Source organism: Vulpes lagopus, chromosome 19, assembly GCF_018345385.1.
Source record: "Vulpes lagopus strain Blue_001 chromosome 19, ASM1834538v1, whole genome shotgun sequence".
In the NCBI taxonomy this organism is placed as follows: Eukaryota; Metazoa; Chordata; class Mammalia; order Carnivora; family Canidae; genus Vulpes; species Vulpes lagopus.
In genome coordinates this window covers 6,040,089-6,066,005 of record NC_054842.1, presented here as the reverse complement: position 1 = coordinate 6,066,005, position 25,917 = coordinate 6,040,089, and the positions used below count along the sequence as shown (strand labels likewise).

At 40.0% G+C, this 25,917-nt stretch overlaps 1 protein-coding gene across 21 annotated transcripts in view; it reads right to left on the bottom strand.

Moving 5' to 3' along the window:
• Nucleotides 1-24,279, bottom strand: part of ARPP21 (cAMP regulated phosphoprotein 21) — a 155,117-nt gene extending 130,838 nt beyond the window's left edge. For 20 of the 21 annotated variants that reach the window (XM_041734333.1, XM_041734338.1, XM_041734350.1 and 17 more), the window contains exon 1: nt 24,038-24,279. The gene's annotated coding sequence lies outside the window, so the exon portion shown is untranslated. Of the gene's footprint in view, nt 1-22,948; nt 23,607-24,037 lie in introns of those variants that run through there. The other variant, XM_041734334.1, reaches the window with a different exon arrangement.
• Between the last annotated feature and the right edge of the window lie 1,638 nt (nt 24,280-25,917).

Below are 25,917 nucleotides of genomic sequence, written 5' to 3'. Positions count from 1 at the left end.
ATGTCTTGTATCTTCCTTGGCCTGGGACTCATGGTGTGGCCTTCTTGGGTGCTGTGGAACACAGACACAGGACAGTGAAGGTCCGTGGGGATGAGCCTGCCACTTCCCAGAACCAGGGCTCTGACAGCTTCAACTCACGTCAGCACTATTAAGAGACATCCATGACTTCAAACATTGTGAAATCTCACCCTCCTCTGAGGACATGTCTGTGTCCGTATCTGTCTCAGAACAACAAGAGAGGCTACGCTTTATGCTATTAAAAAATCTTCTGGAGATGGACAAAACGTTGAGCCTTTGTGATGTGCATGTGGGGGTCTCTCATTCAATTACTTCTGTTTTGTGTATGTTTTGAAATCTTTCCTAATAACAAGTTTGAAGTGTAACAGTTTCTTTGGGATTAAATAATCTTTGAGTACAAATACTATGCACTCAAAGAAGGCTTTAGTCGAGATGAGAGAGATTCTGATTTCTGGGAGATGATACTTGTTTCCAGGGAGAACGTGAGAGGTTTGAGGACCCATTACAGACCGTGGTTCTTTGAAAAACTGACCCATGTCGAGTCAAGGTTTTTCTCCCTAAGAGTGATACGAGACAGATTTTCTTCAACCCTGATGCATGCTTTGAAACAGACTAGCTCTAGGGCATCCTGGTGTTAATTTTTTACCTCTCTGGTCAACCTCAGGGGTAGACATAGATCCTCTTGGAGGACGGACCTCTTGGGGGATTATTTTAGCTGCAGAGAGTTGAGTGGCCCAATGGCACACTTTTTCTACAGTAATTTATATGCAATAACTGATCGAGGTGGGAGTATATGATCTGGCTCTCTCAACCCTTGCAAGACAACCTGAAGGCCATTCTAGCCAGATAAAGAACACCTCATGGAGTTGGTGTTCTTTGAGATCTGTTCTCATTCTTTGGCCTGAACTGTGGTTTGCCTTCTCCCTCTGCACACTCCTTCTCCCTCCCTGCCCCTCGTGGCACTGGTTGCAAGAACTCTCCCCAGTAAACATCTGGCACACCAAATTCCATCTCAGAGTCAGGCTCCCAGAAGCCTACCTGGGACACCTCAGGACATCCCTTTGGAAGGTGGGAATCACACTGTGGCAGTAATAAAATCCAGCTTCAGAATCACTGGTTGGCTTAAAACCCTTGTGAGTTTCTCCAACCCTTGACACTTCATTGTTGCTAATTCAAAGCTTTCAATATTTATAAAGGTACTAAAACATGCACATACAATTTGTGTTTGTATGCTGAACCATAATTCTGAGTTACCAGTTCTTACATAACCACATATTTAGTTCTAGTCAATTAAAAAAAGAAATCTATGACTCTCCCCAAAGTTATAAATTCTCACTTATACGTGAAATGTGATTCTATTTTTTTACCTCCAATTCTCAGAGGCCACTACTCAGTTACATAATCCTGCAACCTCAAATCTAACATATGTCTCCTTGTAGGCACCTCCAAAAATTACTACTACCCTAAATGCAATTCCAAAACCACTGGCAATGAACATGTTGCTGCTACATAGGAGACATTAAAGGTGCCGTGATAACCTATGAGTTAATGCCTATAAAAACGTTAAGCAGTTTATGAAAAGCATTTCATTTGCTTCCCTACAATCATGAATAATTAGCTGCCACTGTTTCCACTCTGCAGATGGGATGACTGAAACTCAGCAGGGCCAAGAAACTTGCCCAAGATTATACAAGTTGAAAGACACTGACCAGCCCTCACTTTATCCCCAGGAGATATTTATTATTGTTGTCTATCTAATGTACTCTTTTAGAGAACAGGCAGGACACAATATGGTCAGTTAGAATTGAATATGCTGATTTTAAAAATATTACAGCCAGCTGTAAGAAATCTCTAAGTGTTCTGATTTCTCTGTGTTCCTCCATGCAGCGTATATGCATTAGCACTTTCCGGATTCTAGGAACAGAGCAGCCTAAACAATCATAATAGCAGCTAACATTGGCATTGGGTTCCTATACTTTGAGTAGTATCCTTTGAACTTCAGTAAAAACTCACAGAGTCCCTTTATCTCTCTATCCATCTTTATGTCCCACCATTTACCACTTCTCTTTCTGGATAGGCCTCAGAGGTGAAGTTTTAATAGCACGAATCATTATTCTCATGAGCATAGCTCAATAACTAATTTTCATACTCTGACAATGAATCAATAAGAGAATATTAAATTGTATTAGGTATTTGATGTTTTACAAGGCTGAGAAGATTTGTGTTTAAATTGGCCAAAGTAAAACATGTGGTCTCTTGGAGGACCCAGCTCTAATTGTGCAGACAATCCATGTGTGTGTGATCGTGTGTGTAATCAGGCCTGTTCATGTAATGGAGTCAATAAACAATTATTTAGTCAGCCCCTACTAGGTACACAACATCCCACTAGGAATTGTGAGAGGTACAATTTTTACAGTCCAGCATCAGCCTAGAAGAGATTTATAATGTGCTAAAAATGATGACTTACTCAACTCAGCTCTTCAGACTTCTCTTTTTTTCCATAAACATGCTAAACAGTGAATTCCAAATGAATCCTTATCAAGTATTACACTAATTTTCAAGGGAAAAAGTTAGATTAAACTAATTCATAATCCAAAGAAAACTCCTTTTCTTCCAATAGGATGAAGAGAGTGATATCCTGTAAGTAAGAAAGGAAATATTTACTCCAACTACTCAGTCAAGAATTAAGAATTGTCCCTTTGAGTCCAACAATTACTGATGAGAAGTGAACTTTAGGACTGTGGTTTCACATTATCTTAATCTGTTATTACACATATTGAAGAGATGGGAGCCACCTCCTTCTCTCCCTCTCAAGTATGGCTCTCTTTTTCTAAACCTTTCTTCATGGATGGGATGCAGAAATTGGAAAGAAGGGCACAGGTTCAGCCAGTGGTGAGGATGCTTCAAAGGGCAGAGAAGTGAGGTTGAAGCAAAAATACACACTTAGGGCAAATGTGCAGGGAGAGTGGTTGGCAAAGTTTGACTGCTGACATCTGGAAGGATCAAACCAGAATAAGAAGCTGGAGTCAAGAACAAGCACAGATGTGGGACGGCAAATGCTCCTCTGGTGGCTAGACCCACCTTTTACATATGTCATTTTGCTCATTGCTCAGTGTGTGAATAGACCAGTCCCCTAGGCCCTGCTAAAGAAACTCAAAAGAACAATTTAATTGTGAACATTTAAAATAATTTACAGTAATTTAGAAACAATTCCTTAAGATTGTTTATAAAACCATCTTTTGCCTTCAACCAGGTCAAAAAGAGTAAGAAGTCAAGGTCTGTTAACCTGAGGATCCCTGAGAAGAATGCCAGGAAGGCTTGTCAGGGCTAGAGCATGGATCTGGCCCGTGGCAGCATGTTTCATGCTCTCCCTGTGCCAGCAGATGGTGCAATGCACACCTGCGACACGTCACAAAACAGCTCTCTGAAGTTTTTATTACAAGAATTTACATGAATCTTTACACATCCAGGGTCCAGTGTACCCGTGTGTCTCTTGATTTAGCTGCTGCTGACCTATATAGTGTTTTTGTTATAAAACAGGAAGCCCCTCCACCAGTTGGGGCCACAGCCCAACCCCTCCAATCTCCAAAGATTTCCTTCTTTGGAGAAGTCATTCTTACAATATGTGAGGGATTATGACTCTAAACCTATATATTAACCAACAAGATGAGATTAAGAAGTCACCTCTTCCCTTATCAAATCTCTATCTCTCCACTGCCTATGGTCAGTCTTTCTTTGAGCGCATACTGAGCTCTATCAGGGCAAACATCTCCATTTCAGTGCTCCTCACACAGGGTCCTAAAGTTGTCAGAAGCTCAGGCTGTATGTCCCCCCACGGACAGGGACTATGGCTTGCTTACTTATGGGTCCCTAGGAACCACCAAAGTATCTGGAACATAATAGGAAATCAGCAAATGTTTCTCAAAAGATCAATGTCTTCTGTGAATGTCCTCTAATCAACTGAACCAGGAGAGGTGGATTAGTTTTGCAATCGTTTAAAATATTAACTGTTTATAGTATATCAATAGTATCATATTATAAAATATTTAGGCGGGGATCCCTGGGTGGCTCAGCGGTTTAGCGCCTGCCTTTGGCCCAGGGTGCGATCCTGGAGTCCCGGGATCGAGTCCTGCGTCGGGCTCCCAGCATGGAGCCTGCTTCTCCCTCCTCCTGTGTCTCTGCCTCTCTCTCTCTCTCTATGTCTGTGTATCATAAATAAATAAATCTTTAAAAAATAAAATAAAATAAAATAAAATATTTAGGCATATGCCTTGGAAAAAAACTGATCTTGGCTTTATGAAGAACACAACTAAGATCAGTACACATTTTCTAGAAATACATTGGCCACTTTATTTGAGAAGTCCCTCTTCTGGGAAAACTGGACATAGTTTACTAATGACTCACTTCATGATTTCTGAAATACTTCATCTGGTTCATCTGTGAGTACCTATTGAGTGAGTAGGTTATTATTATTGTCTTCAAGGGGTATTAATTGGCATTTATTTACTTAGTAGACCAATATATTAAGATTACACATAGGTGAAGATCCAGAAGACACAGTAATGACAGATGCACTCCTTTCTACAAATTCTGGGACAGACGATAGAATCATTAAGTGGGGGCTCCTGGGTGGCTCAGTCAGTTGAGCGTCTGCCTTTGGGTCAGGTCAGGATCCCAGGATCCTTGGACTGGCCCGCATCTGGATCCCTGCTCAGTGAGAAGTCTGCTTCTCCCTCTGCTTCTCCCCTGCTTGTGTTCTCTCTCTTTCTCTCAAATAAATAAAATCTTTAAAAAAAAGAAAAAAAGAATCATAAGTGAATTTGCATGTTGATCAATGTTTTTCAAACTTTAGGTTATGACCTGTGAGGAAATCATGAAGTTAAATCATTGGGTTCAATTTTTAAAATGAAATAAACAGAACACAGAATGGAATGGAGTGAAATGAACTAGACTAGAATAGGTAAGAATTAGAGTATATTTTTGCCCTTGGTAAGGCTAAGTCTTCTTTTGTAAAATTTTACTTCACATATGTGTATGCAAGTGTGGGGTGTGTATCTGTGTACATATACCTATGTCTGTGTGATGGAGTTCACATAAAAACATTTTTAAAAATAAGTCTGTCAAAAAAGTTGCTGGAAGAGATCACATAATGTTTTCATGGCTGAGGAGTAAATTGAAATATATATGTAACTCATGTCTTGATTACCAAAGTCAGCGAGAGAAAATACTGGCTGTGATAGGGATCCTGCTGTGAAATCCAAACATTATTTGTGAGATGCAAAGACCTTATCATTTAAATATGACGATGGATGCCTCTGATGAAGATAGAACATCTTCGTTAAAACAAACAAATGATTATCTTGGACAACAGTGTAAACAAGTCCCTAATTCATGAAGCTGCTAATTGCTCTTCCCAGCTGCAGAATATTGGCCTGCACTCCATGTCTCACCACGTGTAAGTGTGCATAACACTCGCTCTTAAATTCAGCCTCACACGAGTCCAGCCAAACACACCAAGGTCTGGGGGCCAAAGAGGGTCAGTTCAGAAAGAACCTGTCTATAAGGCAGCTAATTAAGGCATCAAGTGCTTCATTTTATAGACATAGATTTTCCTCTATGGTTGTGATGGGATTAAACTTGTATTTAAAGTACTTTATTTCCTCACAAGACTTACTGATGTATCACCAGGAGAAGAGCTTTTGAAGCATCTTTTGTAGCCAAAGGAAATTGATACTTGCTATCATTTTTATAAGTGAATCACAAAATTGGTATCGGAATAATGGTAATCACAAATTCCCCTAGTGGTTCATATTTAACTCACTTAAACACATCTGCCTTAACTCTTACTATAAAAAATAATAGTCACTATGTTTTCATATATTATGTGACAAATGCTACAAGGAATATTTTACATTAATCTCATGCACAATATTTAAGGAAGGGAGGGAGACACGGAGGGAAGAAATGTTAAGTTTCAGAAAAGATGAGTCCCCGCCCAAGGTCAAATAACACTGATATTATTCAAATGTAGGTCTCAAGTACCCATGCCCTGTCAAATGCCTCCCCTCATGTTGTTCAACCTATGCATTTGGTATGTGTTCACTGAGAAGTGAATGCAATATCCACGTATACAATCATGAGTGTTTATTCCAGAGAGATGCCAAACCACATAATAACTACACCTTTTATTATAACAAAGTGTGAAAGTCAGAAACATGCAATTATTTTTTATTGGTAAAGCTGATTTGGATATCCCACTGAAATATAAGAAAAGTGTACTCAGTACCTGATTCTTTTACTAATCTTAAATCTGAGAAGCAAATGAGCTACAGAAGACTCATACTATAAAGTGGACGCGTGACCTCTGGTACGAGCCAGAAAGCTACCCTGTCTGGAGAAGGGCTAGTTCTAAGGTTCATGAAATCTCATCTTGATCACCGTGTTAGGATTCAGGTTTGGAAATTTCTTTGAGGAATGTGCCAGATCCTAAGATGGAGCAGTCTCAATCCACAGCTGTCTTTTGGGACTGGATTCAAAGTAGAATCTGCACATCCTGCCTTGCTGGTGCAAGAAGGTGAATTCTGTTCAAGAGTTCATGAAATAACCTCAGGGTCAGTAGGTCACATGTAGACTGAAATGCACTATTGACAATTGCAGTCTGCCTGAAAAGGAGAAAATATCACAAAAGAAAACACCACAAAAACCAGAGTGTTGTACACCCGTGACCTGCTTGGACTCTGAAGCTGGACTTCCAGAATGGAAGCCTGCTTCCTCTACTGACAGAGCAAGTTACTAATGGTCTCCATGCCTCAGTTTCCTTATGTGAAAATGGAAATAGGAAGAGCCTCTACCTCACAGATGATTGTGAGGATTAAACAAGTGATTTCATGTAAAGTACTCAGACAAGTACCTCACACATAGGAGCATTCTATATGTATTAGCAACTGACTCTCTCTTACTGGGACAAGCACATGCATCCATTCAACAGAGACTTATGGATATTACCTGATTAGAGCTCTGGCTGGAATTCAACTGCCAACACTTCTGGAGACCCAGACCTTCTAGACACTTCTAAAGACTTCGGTGTCTCTAAAAATTAGAGACACTTCAAAATGATACTGGCTTCTGTCCAAGACTCTGAGGGAGCCATTACTGCACTGTTCAAGATGTGGGTAGATGGCAATTCCTGAGGCTTCACACATATATGTAGGAGGTATCTGGATGACAGTTCTAGCATCGTCCGTCTTTTCCAGGTAGTATAAATGATAAGAACAAACCTGCCCGTGAAATTCACATTGAAAGTGACAAAGCTTACAGAGAAAGACTCCAAGAAGAAGAACAAAGGAGGAAATGGGATGACATTGCTAGAGATGACCAACTTCCAAATTTTTCCTAGGATTCCTGCCTGCAGCAAATGGCTTTAAGAACATTTATAAAGAATCCTTCTTACAGTTATCATTTGTTTCCTTTTGCTTGAGATAAAGCACACTTATTTATTTAAATAAATTGATACTTTCACTTCATAAAATGGTGCAAATCCAGTTACTTAGTGAAACTATAAACAGTACTATTCTTATTTTTATCTTTTTTAAATTGATAAATAATTTTCATACGATCATAAAATTGTCATATAGTAAACTTGGCCTGTTGTGAGTTGGGGCTATATAGTTCCATGGGTTTTAACACATGTATAAGTTTGTGTAAATAATCAGGCTACAGAAGAGTTCCAGCACCTAGAAGCTCCCTTGTGTCATCCCTTGCTAATCACACCTCCTCTTTGACATGTCTCTTGGCATTCATTAATTCATCCTTCTCTGTTGCTATTTTTTTTTCCATTTTGGGGCGTTATATAAATGGGATCATGCAGTCTGTGACGTTTTGAGATTGGCTTCTTTCACTCAGCATTAAGCCCTTGAGAGCCAACCAAATTATTGCCTGGATTTGTAATTTGCTCCTTTTTATCACTGAGTAATATTCCACTATATGGATGCACCACAGTTTGCTCAGTCACCTTTGGAAGGACATTTCGATTGCTTCTAGTTTGAGGCAATTATGAATAAAGCTATTATAAACTGCTGTCTACACAATTTTTGCATTCATAGTTTTCATCTTTAGTGCTCACTAGTTTTTATTTCAAGGTGTTTTTTTTTTTGACCCCCAGAATAACCAGTTTTATAGATTAGGGATTATTCTATCTCCATGGACTTAAAGTTCTACACTGGAGACTCTTAGAATACAAGCTTGGGAGAAACTTTCAACTCCCTATAATTATCCAGGCTCCTACTTCTTTTTCTAGTAGAATTTGCAATACTTATCTCTTCTTTTAAGATGCTATATTTTTTAAAAAATAATTTTTAAATCAAAGTAAATTGAAATAAATGTATTAAAATGTATTTGTTTTGAAATGTTACAGTGTTTCTTTAATGTTTCAGATTATGAAACATCAATCATGCAAAATCTACATTGACAAGTTTTATGTTTTAGATTGGTGGTTCCCATGTTATGGTCCACAGACCAGCAGCATCAGCACCACATAGAAACCTGTTAGAAATGCAACTACTTGGGACTCACCCCAGGTCCACTGAATCAGAAACTGCTGGTTGGTCCAGCGAACTGTACCTGAATAAAGCCTCCAACTGATTCTGATGCATGTGCAGGTTTAAGAGCCACTACTTTGGGGATGCCCTTGAGATGACATCCTTGGTACTCACCCACACTTCCTCCCTTCCCTAATAAGATTCACTTGAGGAATAGGATGGCTCATTTGTGTTAAGATATGGGTCCTAGATCACCAACTGACATTTATAAGACAGATGGTATAGTTCATTTTGGTCACTGGGGAAGAGCCATGGAATCAAAACCTAAAGTCTACAGAGATCCCTAAGTCTTCATTTGAAAGGATAAATTTATCACCCTACCCTCTATTTCTATCTTATCATTTTATTGGTGCAGATGGGCAGAAAACAGGGATAGATGAAAGTTTCCTCTCTTTGTTGATACCATTCTATAACCCTATACTTAACTGGTATTATTCATTATCAGTGAAATAAGTGAATTCAGAAGGAAAATTAAGTAGAAAAGCAGCTTAGTTCACACCATCACTGATCTCCCAATAAGAGGGAGTATTCTTTTTAAAATATAACCAGATCCCCAATTTATATATATATATCACATCTAATATATAATATATTAGGTGTACGTGTATAATTTTATAATATAACCAGATTTCAAATGTATACATATAAATATGTATAAAATAAATGATACCATATGTAATACACAGTATATAACATATGTGTGTATATTTATGTATTTTTCAACATATATACAAATGTGTATGTATAAAAAAGTTTATATACGTACTTATTTTCTGCTTTGTTTTCTCTTCAGAAAAAAATTCCCCAAAATAAAATTACAGAAATCCTCTAGTCCTAGGCCAATATTTATCCAAGTAAACCTAGCTAATGCATATGATAAATTATACAGGTTAAGAAATTAGGAGCGATACTCTCTAAGGCAAAACACACTGCTATCAAATAAATCCTTATATTAACCTATAGATAGTATTTCTAAGATTTTCCATTTCTTCAAGTTAGCTAAAAGGGGAAAATAAATATGATTATTTTGATTATTAGTTTCCTTCAGGCCACAAAATATGGTAGAAAGATTTACTTACTAAAAGCATGCATTGTTCCCAAATTTCCCTGTCCAATAACTTAAAAAAAGCCATTGCCTTGACAAATAATTAATTAATAGGTTTGTCATACCTACTACGCTTCACTATTATTTCAGGATAAGCTGAAATTTCTGTTAACCTCACCACTTCCTTTATCTGAGAAACTGACACCCTGAGGGTAGAAGGGTAAAAAGGCCACTTTGATCCTGTACATCTGCCAAAAGCAACTGTCACCCTCTGTGCCAAACACATGGAATGTACAGGCAAAAAACAAGTGTGTGGTGCTCCAGGTGTCTGGGGTTTACTTGGTAGAAAACAAATTGGGGGCAACCACTCTATGAACAAAGCTCACACTGGCTAATTCTAACTCAAGTTTTCCTGAAGATAATTTCAGGGGGAACATATTAGTAAAAGCGGATAATTCCATCCTCAATATCAGTAATTGCATAAATAGGTGTTGGCAGGTGGACTGACAATACGTTTATGCATCTGGAGTTGGCTCTTTCCCGTGGGACAGAAGGCAGAGTATAAATATACAATGTAGCACTTTCCTCAACTTAACAAGGGATAGCTCTAGAACCCTTATTTGCAGAGAAAGGTGAGCTGCCTTAACTACAAAGAATTGCAAAAGAGTACCAACAGCATGCATTTAAAAGACCAAATCCTGTGAATCCATTAGGGAAAAAAAAAAAAGAAAGAAGAAAGAAAGAAAGAAAGAAAGAAAGAAAGGAAGGAAGGAAGGAAGGAAGGAAGGAAGGAAGGAAGGAAGGAAGGAAGGAAGGAAGAAAGAAAGAAAGAAAGAAAGAAAGAAAGAAAGAAAGAAAGAAAGAAAATAAGAAAGAAAACAAGAAAAGAAAGACAATTCTTCTTTAAACTCCACCTACAGGGGCACCTGGGTGGCTCAGCTGGCTAGCTGAGGTCCTGATCCCAGCCAGGGTCCTGGGATGGACCCTGAGCAGGGAGCCTGCTCTCTTCCTCTCTTACTTCTTCCGCTGTTTGTGCTCTCTTGCTCTCTCTCAAATAAATAAATAAAATCTTAAAAAAAAAACTCCACCTATAACTTAGTATCTTCAAATCATTTTTTTTCATTTATATGCTCAAAATATTCTTAATTAATATTTTCACTTAGTCACTTATTCCTGGGCATCTGTTTTTGTGTAAGTGTGAACCACTGGGTCCCTTAACTCAAGACATTGCTTCAGATTGTTGGGCAGTGAGAAAAGATACATGTGTAGATCTGCTGTCATGTTTTTTTCTTTAAATTATTTTCCTTAACTATGTGATATGTGTTGTTAACATCTTATAAAAGCCAATGCAAAAGAATCCCACCATCCCAAAAATCATTTTATCTTTTTTTTTCAGTAATCCATGGACACATAGAGTAGTTAATGACTCAAACTACAATTCTATACTATTTTCAAAACAAGCATGGATATATAATTCCATTATACATGTTCTTCTAGGTTTCCATGTTTTAATGGATAAACAGTCCCTGTAGGAGAAAGCAGGAAGGAGATAACATTTCCATTTTGTGGCAAACATTTTACATATGATAACTCACGAAGGGAGTATTGCTGCCCACAATATTGTAATAAGAAAATTGGGGGTGCCTGGGTGGCTCAGTCGGTTAGATGTCTGACTTCAGCTCAGGTCATGATCTTGGGGTCCTGGGATCAAGCCCCACATTTGGGCTCCCTGCTTGGTGGGGAGCCTGCTTCTCCCTCTCCTTCTGCCTGCCGTTTCCTCTGCTTGTGTGCTCTCTCTCACTCACTCTTTCTGTCAAATAAATAAATAAATAATCTTAAAAAAAAAAAAAAGGAAAGAAAATTGAAAACTTGCCTAGGCCAATGAGAGGCAGAGATGAAATTCAAATTTAGGTCACTTTGACCTTGAGCCTAGTGCCTTTCCATGACACCAGGTGAAAGTATGTCCCAAGCAGAGGTGAAATCCATTCTTGTCTCAAGGAGCAGCCACAAGTACAAATTTGAGATGCAGGCAGAAATATTTCCAGCCACTCTGTATCAGTTTTACAAGATAATGTCCATGGCTTTCTATGCCATGTCACCACCACAAATTCTTCCACTACACCTTGGTTCTCACTTCCTAATCTCTAGGTTAGCTCTAAATCCCTGTGTTTCCCATGGCTATCACATATGACAATGTAAATTACATTTCAAAGAAAAAAAAAACTCAAGAAGGATGAAGTACACATTTTTTCTTTTTCCTTAGATAAAGAATTCCAAGTGCACTAGGACAGAAGCTTTGCCACAGCTGTGTTCACAACCAAGGGTAGATTGGTGTGAACGTCACATAGGCACACAAGTCCCTTTCACACAAGAGGTGGCTCATAAATATCAGCTAATATTTACACTGCAAAACAATTGAGCAAATTATTTTTCCAAAACAACCACCCCACAAAAAGCTTTTGATCAAAAATGATCCAAAGGTAAAGTCAGAATTAATAGAGGAATATTGATTCTTCTTATCACCATCTTTGTGGCTTCCGCAAATGATACAGGGAGAACTACCGAAATCTTGGATCTCTATGTTGATAAAGAGTTTTTGCCTGGAGAAACGAGGTAATTCACAGAGCAGGAGTAAGCCAAGTAAAGTAATTCCCGCAGAGGAAAACAAATGGCACTAATGACCTAATCAATACAGAAATAAGTACAGATTTCCTCCACGAATGGCCACTCACTAGCTTCCCTAAAAATACAGAAACATACAGCATTCCTTTCCTTTAGATTTCCTTAATGTTTATATGCACTTTACCTGGAATACCCAAAAGTTGGTTTCCTATCAATTCAGTACATTAGTTCACCAAGACTTGAGGTAAAATATATAACCTCATATATATTCAAGTCTGCAGCTCTGGGTTCTTCTCACTGCTATGAATTCCTTGACTATCAGTGCAAACCATCTGATCCTCGCCTAAGCCCCAGGATCTAATCTATAAATGATAAAACAAGTGATATTCCCTCATTCTTTCCTAAAACATCAAAACCAATCTCTTCTCACAGCTCGGTCAAAACAATGAAGTAATATTTTCTAGTGATTTTAGAAAAATTGATTTTAGAGCTCTTTTCTCTTGCCAGATCCATTGGGCAAATCTCTGATTATACACATGGCCTTCTGTTGGATATAGCTATTAGTTTTATCTGCTAAGTGTACAAATCACAAGTTTACCACAATTTTATTTGAGATCATTCCTAGTTCTTAGAAAAAGTCCCAAACTGCCCCTGGAAGGGTGTTAAAAGTAAACTCTCTATAGTATGTCTAGACAAATCCAGAAGGAGGCCTAGTTAACTTTCTTTGTAAAGAAGCATTGAGCCCGTAATCTTATCCCAGGAGAGTCAGCAATGGCAAATAATGAAATACTACATGGGATTTTGTGTACACATGGAATTCTAAATCCTCCATGCCCCAAACTCTCTTTCCCACACATCAGGAAGAGAAGGGAATTCCTCCTATGGTTTGGTTAGAGCTACTCTGCTTCTGGCAGGAAGCAGGGACTGGAGGCCACCAGCTTGCCAGATTCTCTTCTCCCTCCCTTCCTCACTCCTGCCTTTTAATCCAACACAGCCTGTTCACTGAGCCTTCAGAGGAGTGAATTCTCTCCCCACATCCTGGATCACCTTCACTATGGTTAATCTCTCCACAGGCATCCGTCCAGTAAACATGAGTTGTCATTGGTTCTGTGTACCACTGATTTGGAAATTTCTTGTGAAACTGCCTTTGCCTCATCCCTTCTCTCAAGATCATATTAACTGCGTGTTGACCTTAGTTCCCTCCCATGCAGATGGACAAGTGATCTATGTATTCCGTTCAAGTGGACTGAAGTTTCAGGGGCCTTGTTATTACTGTAGAAGCCCTAGCCAGAGCTGGAGATCTGACAAAGGGACTTCTTTATGGGAGCCCAAACGATCGTGCATGCAGTTAAAAATCCCACATACGAGAGCACCTCTTTGTTCTCTTTTTCAGAAAGATGAAGGTCAAGTCCACTAAGCTGAAACTTTAGGGGGGGAAATACAATTAAAATGTTACTAGGGGCTGATTTTAAGTCCTGATTATTAGACACCATCAACAATATAAAGATCAATTTTTAATTCAACAGATTCTGATTAAATATCTGGTACATGCAAGCAAGGACTGCTAAGAACAGTGGAAAAAATGTATTAGGAAATATGCTTTTAGGCCAAATTACTTTTTATGCTTAAGGCAAGTTAATTAGACAACTCTAAGCATGTATAATATGCAGATTCTTGATATAGGTATAGATACAGATATATGATGATTTTGGATGTATACCATATATATGATAGATGAGATATATAAGATAAACCTTACATATATGTCCATATATGATGGACAAGATATTTATACATATATATATAGAGAGAGAGAGAGAGTTATATAGAGTTATACAGATAGATTTCTCTATATAATATTATATATACATAAAATCTGTCTACCCTTTCCTTGTTTTTAGTTTGCTTTCCAGCAAATATCAGAATAGTGGAGGATTATAAACTTATTCTCAGATACCTTCTGAGAAGTTTCATTAGATAACTTTCTGATTGTGTTTTCCTTCAAAAAATGGCTGATATTCAAATTATAATAGAAAATTAAGCTCAATTACCTGACAAACTTATTCCCTGATAGGTGAACCAACTGATTAAACCCCAGTTATGAGGGCAGTTTCTCCCCTCCTCTGGCCACTTTCACACAAGTGCAGAAATGATTCATTTCAGCAACAGTAAGAGCAGATGCTCCAGAATCAGAAACCGGATCAGCAACTCAGTCCAAACAGCTCACCCGGTGCTTAGAAACCAAAGCCTTCTGTGGGGAGCCAGGGAGCCTACCAGCAAGCCCATAGCGTCACTTGCTTTAATGCCTCAGAGGCAGTTGAGGATATTTCCATCTCCCAAGCCAGCCCAAATCTGCCACTTAAAAGCTTTCACCCATTAATGCAGGATTTAAGGTCATTCCTTCATGGATCCAGTCTAATCCCTTCTGGCTCAATGATTCTGATCTTTAGCCACACCTTTTAGATGGTAAAAATGACACAACTGAACTGCTTTGGAGAAATAATATCTACATGTTCACCTTGTAGACAAATCTGATTTGGGCTACCCCTTCTCTTAGACACTGACACAGGTACTGGCCTTGTTAGACATCAGGATTCTTTCTCAGTGTACACTCTGACAGTAGTTCCTACTTTAGCTTGGCCTTTCGTATTTCATAGACACAGAAAAAGAGTAAAGCTATAGTCTCCAATTTTAACCATCAAAAATGTTATAGGGTAGAAAAAAAGAGAGCTGTACTTTAAATTACTAGCAACAACGGCAAGAACAAAATATTACAGGGAAATTTGTCTTGTTTATGTCATCAGGTTAAATCTCAAAAGGTTTTTATATGAAAAGATGATAGTGGGCAGTCCGGGTGGCGATTTAGCGCCACCTTCGGCCCAGGGCATGATCCTGGAGTCCCGGGATGGAGTCCCACATTGAGCTCCCTGCATGGAACCTGCTTCTGCCTCTGCCTGTGTCTTTTCCTCTTTCTCTGTGTGTCTCTCATGAATAAATAAATATAATCTTAAAAAAAAAAAAGAAAGAAAAGATGATAGCTTCTCTTTAGTGAATAATACCCATGTGCCTGTGCTGAGTACTTCATTTCTGCCTCATTCCTTCAAGGTATGCCTGATCTGACTTTATAAATGAGAAAATTGAAGCAATGAGGAATTCACTAAATTGCTAAAGCTGCATCACTAGTAATTTGTTTGTATTGGCCTGGTGTTGCTCACAATTTTATGTCGCTCACAATTTTACCTGCAGAAACTGTGACACATGGTGAGGTTTAGAGTCATGGCCATCGTCACACTGTTATTTACTCAGACCCAGAAGCCAGACATCAGGATTGGTTGTTCAGGTCCTAAATTGCATATTTATGGAGGTAAGTTGTGGAGTAGTAAGATGTGGATACAACACCACATTTACACCTTGCCACCCAAGACCTTTTATTTCAATCCAAGTTTTGCACATATCTGTAACCGCAGAACCCCATGAAGGCTCCGCGGGAAAGCCTGTCTTCATCACACACAGCCAGTCACCAGCTCCCTCTCAGGTAAGCCCAGAGAATACCTCTGTTAGGTTTAATCTGACTTTCCTTCAGAAGCTCCACTGAATTCAAAACATCTGTCTAGAGCTCCTGATATCCTATTCAACAACAACAAAAGGACTACCTGATATTATGGTCACATGTGGAAGAAAATAATCTCTCTTGGAGGGATATTTACATCCTTGTCCTAGAATATATAATTGTTTTAATATATAAGCCCTCACATTTAACTATGTATACTCTCACATCTCTTGATGCTAAAAATAACTCCACTAAAAACTAAGTCATCCTTTGTTGTCGATGAAGACAATAATCATAATTAAAGACTAAGGTGTCCAGTTCGAGTATCTAACTGCGCTTAGGCAGAGAGCAATGGTACGTATGCATAACATGATCCCACTCTCTATTATTTTATCTTTCCAGAACTCTGTTAGTGGTTATGTAAAATTTCAGGCTGGAAAAAGATTTTAATGTTCACAAAGGAATTAGATGCCATGACCAAAGTTAAATCATCACTGGAGTGAAAAAACAATTAAGAGTCATTAATACCAGCTAGCTGTGTTCAGTGGGTTTTTTTGTAATTCATCTTTAGTGCTATGCCAGTTATTTAGTGGTTTCCTAAAATTCCATAATACCAGTGTATCGAAGTAAGTTTAAAATAAACAAATATGAAACTATATAATTTAAAAGTATTACCTGATCATTTCCATAAGCCAGATAAAAGAAATAGGATCATAGATACGGCTGCAAAGTCCTGGCAATTAATAAATTTGGCAGAATTCAATAGCAATTTTAACTCTACTGTCTGCTGTGTTGGTTCTTTTTCTAAAAGAAAGAAAGAAAGAAAGAAAAAGAAAGAAAGAAAGAAAGAAAGAAAGAAAGAGCCATATTTCTAGTAAAAGGGTTTTTTTTTTTAACTCACAATCTCATTTTTTATAATAGTTTTTTTTTAGAGAACCAGTACTATGTGAAGCTTGCAAATGCTGCAGAAATCTTGATTCTGTCACATATTCACATAGAATCTACTCACTTTCTGTCCAAAAGCTCTTTGGTGATTAAATTGAATCTAATGCCAGCAATGCTGGGATTTCCACCAAACTCACATTTTAACAAACAAAATGCTAAGAAAAACATATCAATGCAGAGTACAGCTATTTTCATATTTTCATTTCAAATTGAACTTTTCATAAAGTTCAAACTTTTAGAACTTCACGTGAGAATTTCAGCTTGTGTTTCTAGAAACATTTTAATATATAAGTTTTTATAAAAGCTACAAAAGCAATTTAATAGCTCTTTATTTTCCTATTGAGTTCATGAACAAATAACAGTTAAGCAATTATGGTTAGGCCCTGAATTCCAATGAGTTTCCATGCCTTCCTTCACTCTCTTTTGACCATGGCTTGATGCTTCTAGGCCTCTGTGACAGTGATGAGATCACCTGAAAGCAACTCAAGTTACTGAACAGTTAGAAGATAGATAGGTCTTCCGATTTACATGTCAAGGGGTAGTATATATGGACCTCTAGGATCTTAAAAGTTTTTGAAATTGATGTTCTATTTTGTTCTCCAAAGATGCTGCAACATTTTTACCTCAATTATTGGTGTTGCTTCTTAATTTCAAGTAGATCAAAATATGTCAATATGCGTTTTTTCCCCCTCTTAAAGTATGATTCTAGGGATGAGAATGTTTTAAAGTGAGTATTGTATTTTAGCATTTAGAAAAAAAGCTGTTCATCTGGTTTCCACTTCCCTAGAGATGGTCCTTGTTCTTATCTCAAGTATTTAGTGTGTAATAAAAAATCAAGGGAAGATCATACAAATATAAGGGAATGCATATCCATTATTAAGCATTCCTGCACTAAATCTAGTTAAGAATTCACCAAGTTCTTCTTTTGGTTGTCCCTATCACAAGGACTTATTTCCTAGCTTGTGTGGGTATTAGGAAGAGATTACTGGTTTATCTTGGTAGATAAGCTTTGTGAATATGTCTCAGAACTGCAGAAAAAAAGATTATGTATTACACAATGTGATTCTGGGTGGAAACATAAACCACAAAATGCCAAACAAATCTCAAACTTTGCCAAAATATTTGAAATAAAAAGTGACATAATTGTTTTCTTGTTAAAAATCCCAAATCTTTTTTCTCAATTAAAACTATATTTTAAAATTTTTAATTATCTTAAAATCAATGTTGTTATTTACAGGAGTGATTTTGTTAACAAGATCCCAATATTTTGTGTATTATCCATTGTGGATTTCTAATTTAGGAACTGTTGTGTCATTCTGAAATAGTGTGAAATGTGAGAAGGTGGTTAAGAGGCCTGTTTTTAAAAGAGATGATTATGAGCAGATCCCCTTCCCCCTTCCCCTGGAGAAAATGAAATTATTTCCTGTTGCTAGACAGAAGGAATAATTATAAACTATATTACTTTAAAAATGCATAAATTTATTATGTAAATGTGTCTTGAGTGAGACAAATTTGGACTAATTTTTCAGCATTTTAATAAGTTGAAATTGCAATTTTATCCTAATAGGCATCACTGGATTATAAAACTTAGAAAAACCTTATATAACATGTGGCATTGATATGTACATTAAGCAAGGGTATAAAAAAACTGCCGGAAGAAATTTCCTTGGGAAAAGTGTGTGGAGGAATTCAAAATATTGATCTTCTGTGGCCATAGATAGTGATTAATACCCATTCCACCTGGCAGCACTAAGGTCTATGCTGGCAGCTAGAAAAGAGGAGCATAACATAATGCCAAAGATTCAGTTTGAAAATAGACAATTTGGTGTATTCAGGCGAATCCTTTTGTTTTTTTCAATATACTCTCCATTTTCCCTGTATAATCATTTTAATTCATTTTTTTTGGTTTACCTGCACAGCTATTTCCCGGGGTACAGAAATGCCCTAGTAGTATTAGACAAAAGTGTATTCAAAATGTTATATGGGCATTTAATGCCTTAATGTCATCACCCGATGACAAAGGATTTTGAGACCAAAAGATAACCATGTTACCAAACATTAAAAACTGCTGAATAAACATGATACTCCATCCCAAGCATTTTATTCTTTATCAAGAATATTATATTTACTTATACAATTTAAACACTTTGTGCCTCAGCTTATATCTGACCCTCATGGCAATGAAATGGTTGTGATGTAAACACAAGTAATAAATCCTGTGAACATCCAGGGCCAAGTTTAATCTAAAATGAGCAAAAATAATTTAGATAAGGCACTAAAAAAAATCAATTTATTAGGACTTGGCATAAATGTACCTTAAAGGAAACTAACACTTAGAAGCACAGATAGTCTGAAAAAAAAAAAAAAATCTAGTCACAGATACATCTTGCTACTATTCTTTACCTTCAATAGTCCTTCAGCACTTACTTATAGCACTGCTTGAAATTATTTATCACATGTAACTCTAAATGTTAGAATAAAAAAAAAAAAAAACAAAGTCAGCAGAAACATAGAGCCTCTAGAACCATAGATTCCCTAAATATAAAAAAGATCCTTTGTCTAAAGAGAGGAAGTCTGTATTTTATAAGTTCATCACTGACTTAAAATGTGTCCAGAACTTTCCAGGTGACATAATGCATTTCCAAGGAAGCCAATTCATTTTCTGATTAGAATTTCACAAATTTCTAAGCACGCTACCACCGTGTGGTACCAGTTAGAAGGATGCCAGTACTTACCATTTGAAGAGATGACTTTCACTGTCCACATCATCTAAGCCCCCTATTCTTTCCTAACCTTGTCACAAAGCAGATCTGCATGACATTAACTTAGATGCAAATGGTTCGTTTGCAATTTACACCCTTATGGACTTCAACTGTCTCCCATTTCCTAATGAGACTCCTCAGTCATATTCACTTCTGCCTACATTGTACATTGTGTCTTCAGTGGCTGACTCATTCCACACTCTACTCATGTAGCTTATCATTATCTTGTCCACAGACAAATTTACATTGAATTCAGATGAGAATGCCCACTGACTTGAGAATCTTGAGAAAGGTATCGGCATTGTGGTCCCAATAGCATGACCACTAAAGACAATATGTATGACAGCCAGTCTGTAATTACTTTTTCCCCCCTAGAAGTACAAAGTATAAAACACAACAACAACAACAGCAACAACAAATTAGGGGAACTCCTTACAATGCATTTCTCTTAGTTTATTTGCAGGGGGCATTATTCTCTGTATATACTGGCAAACTCTAGAACAACTCTGTAGGTTGCTCTAACAGGTTTATTTAACAATAATTACATAACTCACTTCCCCACGTAATTAAAAACTTCTCACTTTCTCTTATGTTTATTAGTTTTGAAACTACTTAGGCATTTGTTTAATTAGCTTCACTTTGAACAAAGATATAACCTGATTACAGTATGTTGTTAATCTGAAAATGAACAACAGAGACCTTTCCGATTGAGCGTTTTCAGTGCCTACCTCAAGACAGGTGTTCTGCATTACACAAACGTTGCAGACAGATGGCTTCGTATGTTTTACGCACTATGACATTAAGATATTCTCCCCTCATTATAACATTCCAAAAATTATTAGTACTGCCTCTGCTATCTACATTTTAAAAATACTTAAGCTTCAGTAAGATGATCTGTTGTGTTTATCTCAAAATAAGGAGAGAAAACAACTCAAATATTCTATCAAGTTCAACCAAAACTTCCCGCTTCACTTAGTTGCCACAATTCTGGACACAGACTCCAAGTTTATAAAAGAAAGACAGAAATTCACAAGGCAGAGCTTCAAGTTGTAGCATCTTAGAAGGATGTTAGTTATTTCATGCCCAAAACATTTTACAAGCTCGAAACCCTTCCCTAGAACAGTATTTTAGGAATCTGAAATTATTTCTGTACTTCTCACCATCCCAGAATCTGACAGCTTGTACAAAAAAATAGTATGTGTGCTGCAACTCCTTGGTATCTCCTTCAAGTTTTAATGCATTCAAATGATTGAGTCGTCTTTCTAAGAATTATTTAAGAGGTTTATGAAAACACATACCAGACTATTCATGTTTAATTCTCTCACTAAAATCAATTGATTCCTGTTAGTACAATACATTAGGACTAATTAAAATCACCATATCCCACAGCCAGTCTGTACCTTTTCATATATCCATCTCCAGAATCCAAAACCATGCACTGCTCTGTCTTCCATCATGCTTCTTTTATTGCTGAGTGAGGCGCTCGCTCCTTCATTAAATAGCATTAAAAATAGACAGCACAGAACTCCCCAGTGGAGCATGCTCTAACAGGGCTAATGCCACAGTTCTCAAGGTAACCACACTCAGCTGGGATCTAAGAGGGAAAGTCACCGGGAGATCGGCAATTTGCAAATCTAATAGCTCACACAAACCTGTCTCTGTCTGAGTTGAATACTGTAAAAGAGAAATCAGCGTGTAGTGAAATCAAGTCATTGAGAAGCTGAAAGTCCATTTCTGAAGCTGCAGAAGTTTCTGTAAATATGCCTTACCTAAACCAAGTATTCTGTAGAGTAGGCATTCACCCATGGCAATTGAGTTAAATTATTATTTATCAAATAACATAAATCACATCCAGAGAGATGGAGCCATATATGCATAGGATCTAAATGTCTTAAAAACTACATCTAAACCAAATTATTTACAGCAAACAATTAATGTTGATAAGGAAGGGCAGTAAGAGGTTAGCCTTTTGTATCTTTTGTGACAAAGTGTATTCCTTAAAGAATATACTAAACTCATTCTCCAGGAAATCTGAGAATATTCTGTTAGTTGAAATGATAAAAAGAAGTAAAGGAATGTGATAAGAGAGGAAATACAGGATCAAACACAAATACATACCTTACAAATCCACATAAACCTGAAATGAGCGCATATATAATTTTTCACACGTGATCCATATTAGGAGTGCAGCAGAAGCAATTACTGCCAAAATAGTATATTACTTGACTATTTGAACAGAACATAGCTAGAGCTATTGGCTTCCAAGTGACCGTCTTTTGTGAAAATGACATTAACTAAAATCCTATTAAGACCTACAAGTCCCATGGTGACACAAATACAGAAGATCAAAGGAGTAGGTGCATCTATTTTAAAGTGTACGCCAAAGGTTTTCTAACTTTTACCAAATGAAAAATGATTTCCTGTCATCTACAGTTCTCTGTTTTCTTAAAACAGTCGTAGTAATTTTGATCTCCAATGCAGGCGAGGAGGAGGTGGGAGTCCTTTGGAATTACAGCATTTGAGCAAAATCTTGTGCAGATTCATTCAATTTTGGGGAATGTCATTCTTTTTGGAGAAGCCAAAGTGTCATACCTGTAGCCTTTAAAAATCAGAACTCAAAATGGACATCTGCACTCGGAACACATTCCCAAGAAATGATTTCTACCAGCCTTGCACTGCGCTTACTAGCTTCCCTTCCCTGTGCAACTTTCAATGCCCCCTTTCCGTTCGTTTCCTTTTAGGCTTGGACTCTTTCTTGTCTCCTGTCTTAAGGAGGTGACCAAGCACTGAGCCTGGGCAGCTGTCAGCAACCACATCCAGTCCAGTTCTGTTTCTGTGCATAAACACTGACTGAGCCCATTTCTCTTCCTAAGAAACTTTCTAAATACATGTCAATTCAACTCAATTCCACCACCGTATCTGCAACCTGAGTCAGAAAACATTAAATTTGGAGTTTGCCATGCGACACAGATTTCAAACATGTAAAAATAAAAGGTAACATGTTTCCACCCGGAAAGCCCTTGGGAGGAGGACCCTGAGTCCTGCAGGAGCAACAAACTGATCACAACTTTTTTGCCCCTTGCGTAGTGCCCTTTCAAATGAGATAAGAGGATCTCAAACTTTCTACCTTGAAACCTGCATAAATCGCTGCAGATTTCTCTGAGGAAAAGAACGGCGCTTCTCAGTTCTCTTCCTGGTCCGCCTCATCTGGGGGAGGGGAGCCCACCCCTCCTTTGATGAAACAGAAAAACACAATACAGGTATAACATCAACAATTTTCCACAACACGAGGGAGAAATGCAGACGAGAAACAAACCTAAAGGAAAACACAGATGTAAGACAGAGGAGGAGAAAAAAAAAAAATCACAAAAGACGCGCAATGCTCACGTCGGAAGACCTTGATCATTACCTTGACCGAACAGTGGGTATCCCCCCAGCGCCTCGGTGCCTTGATGGATCGGATTTAGTTTGTGGCTTTTATTAATATCGTTTCTCAATGATTGAATTGGCTGGATTGGTCTGGTTTGGCTCGGCTTTTGGTTGTTTTGGTTTGGTTTGGTTTGGGTTGGGTTTTGCTCGCTTTATTTAACCGCTAGCCAAGGAGCTTCCTGCAGCGTCGCGGCCGGGGCGGCCGGGTCCACGCGCTCGGGCGAGCTCAGGGCCGCCGCCGCCGCCGCCCCTGCCCGGCTGGCCCCGCAGGTGGGCGCACCCCCGTCCGTCCGCCGGCCTGTCCGTCTGTCCCTCCGCACGCCTGCCCGCCGGCCGCTCCGCGCCGGACTCCGCTGTGCCGCGCTGCTCTCCGACGCGGGGTCGCGCGGCGGGTCCCTCGGCGCTGCCGGAGCCCGCTAGCCCCGCGCGGTGCCCGTCGCCGTCCTCCGCGCCCGCATGCTCGTCGGCGCGCTCGGGGCCGGCCGCTGCCTCGGGGAGCGCGGCGCGTCTGCAGGCGAGGGCGCGGGGCTGCGCGCTCGCGCCCCTCCTCTGCGTCTCTGCTCTGCGCTCTGCTCCGCGCGAGCTGCTGACTGCTCCCACCTGTCCGCGCTGTCACTCTGTCGTCCCACCCCGAGCCCGCCAGCCTCGGCCCGTCCCTCCGTCCCGCGCCCCTGCCTCCCCGCCTCCGCCGCCTGCCCCTCCGCGCGTCCTGCCCTCCCACGCGCCGGCTCCTCCCCGCAGCCCCGGCCGCGGCCCCCGGCCCCCGGCCCGCCACGCCCGCCCCGCCCCGGCGCCGCGGGGGACCGCGGGGGGCCGCGGGGGCCGCGGGGGTCGGGGGGGCCGGGGCCTGGGCCCCCGGGCGCGGCCGGAGGTGGCGGAGCCGAGCGCGGGGCCACCCGCTCCCGCGGCAGTTCTCCGCCCGCCCCGAGGCTGGAGACAAAGCGCCGGAGCCACGCGCGGCGGCGCGGGCGTCATCCATCAGAGGGCAGGCCGGCACCCCGGCACCCCGGCACCCCGGCCCGGCCCCGCCCCGCCCGCCCCCCCACCCCGGCGCCAGCCCCCGCCGTACCTCCCCGGGCGCCTCCGGCCCCTGCGGACACCTGCCCGGCGCGGCTCACTCCCGGCCAACTCTGCCGAGGGTACCCCGCGACAGCAGCACCTCGCCCCACCCGGACGAAGCCGTAGCCTCCGAGTCTCCGGGATTCTCGGCGCCAAGCGAGGCCGAGGGTCCGGGCGTGCCGCGGGGCCCGTGCCCTCCCCGCGGCCGCCCGCCCGCACCGCGCCCCCGAGCGCCGCCGCCCGCGAAGCGCAGCGGTGCCGCGAGCCGGGCAGGGCAGGGCCGGGCCGGGCAGGGCAGGGCCGGGCAGGGCAGGGCAGGGCAGCGCGGGGCGGGGCGGGGCGGGGGGCCGCGAACAGAGTTGACATCCGAAGAAATTAAAGCGCTGCATTTCCCATTTGTTCTGGAGATGTGCTATTTTTATTATCTGTAATTCATTTTTTTTTCATTGTCTCGGGGCACACACTACCAAAGGGGTGGGGGGCGGGTGGAAGGAATCGTGGAGGAATGGGGATCCGGCTCCGGAATACCGCCCACCCCTCCTGAGTGGATGCCGAGCCTACTTTTCCAACATTATAGGTCACCAGCCAAGATAGATCACTCTGGCTTTCTGCCCCCAGCTGAGAGCAAGGCATTTGATTCTGGGCTTCTTTGCTAGGTTGTTATTAATGTGAAGCGAAATTATAGTTGTACACGCCTGCATGGAATTGCCAAAGCTCATTTTGACACTATCCAGCATTTCAGTTTTTAAAACGTAGACGCTGAATAACTATAGATCTGGTGCAATGAATACTCCATCCCACGATAAATTGAAGAGGAGAAAATCAACTTTCACCAGCTGCAATTAGTAACCCTATGAATAGACAACAAATAAATAACTAGCATAAACCATGCCATGAAAATTTCTGTGTCCTTTTAGTTTCATTTATTGGCATCCATTCCTAATGACAGAAATTATAAACAGATTTATTAAAGGATATGGCTTCTACTTTTTATAGGAATGTAATTTCAACGACTGTATCCCTGTTCACACATACTAAGATACTGATTGTAAATATCAGGCAGATGATATGTGTAGTTCGAGAAAATGCTATAAAAATCGGATAATGTCGTACTTGTCCTTCATGAACAGATAATTATTTTCCAAATACTGGAACCTGTCTCCCTTGGGAATCAGCTCTTGCTGGAATAAGAATGAATCCGCCCTATAAGGTTTCAGCAAATGAAGCCCGAAATATTTAAGACGGTTATGTTGATCTATTTTCTGAGGATTGCTCCGCAGTGCTCTCCAAAAGCATTTTGACAGGCATTCCCTGTCCCCTCTCCAGCCAGCCAAATAGAATTCACGGGAAAATTTCAAAAAAGGTATTTCTTATTAATTCTCTTTCCTTTCTTTCATCTGAAGTCATGTTCTTGATTATCCTTCTGGTAAGGGCTACACCTAAGCATCTCTTGAATGGATAGATGGGTGGTCTACTAACAAGAAACCTTAACAGCTTACTCTTAATGCAAAGTTTTCCTGGAATGAATCAGATTTCACTCTGAGAGTTGACCAAAACAAAAAACAAAACAAAACAATACCGCACCTCTATCCCATAGACCAGATAGAGAAATTTTAGAAATTGAGTAGAAGGATGGGGCACTCAATCAGTACTATTCGTCCTTATTATGTAAAAGAACAAGATGGAATATTTCAAGAACTTCAGTGCATACACAGACATGATGACACAATTTGTATTTCCTCATGAAGTTTAGCCTTTATTTAAAAAAGAAAGCACCTGCATGGGTGGCGCAATTGGTTGAGCATCTGACTCTTGATTTAGGCTCAGGTCTTGATCTCAAGGTTCTGGGATGGAGCCCCATGTCAGGCTCCCCTCAGCATGGTGTTCCCT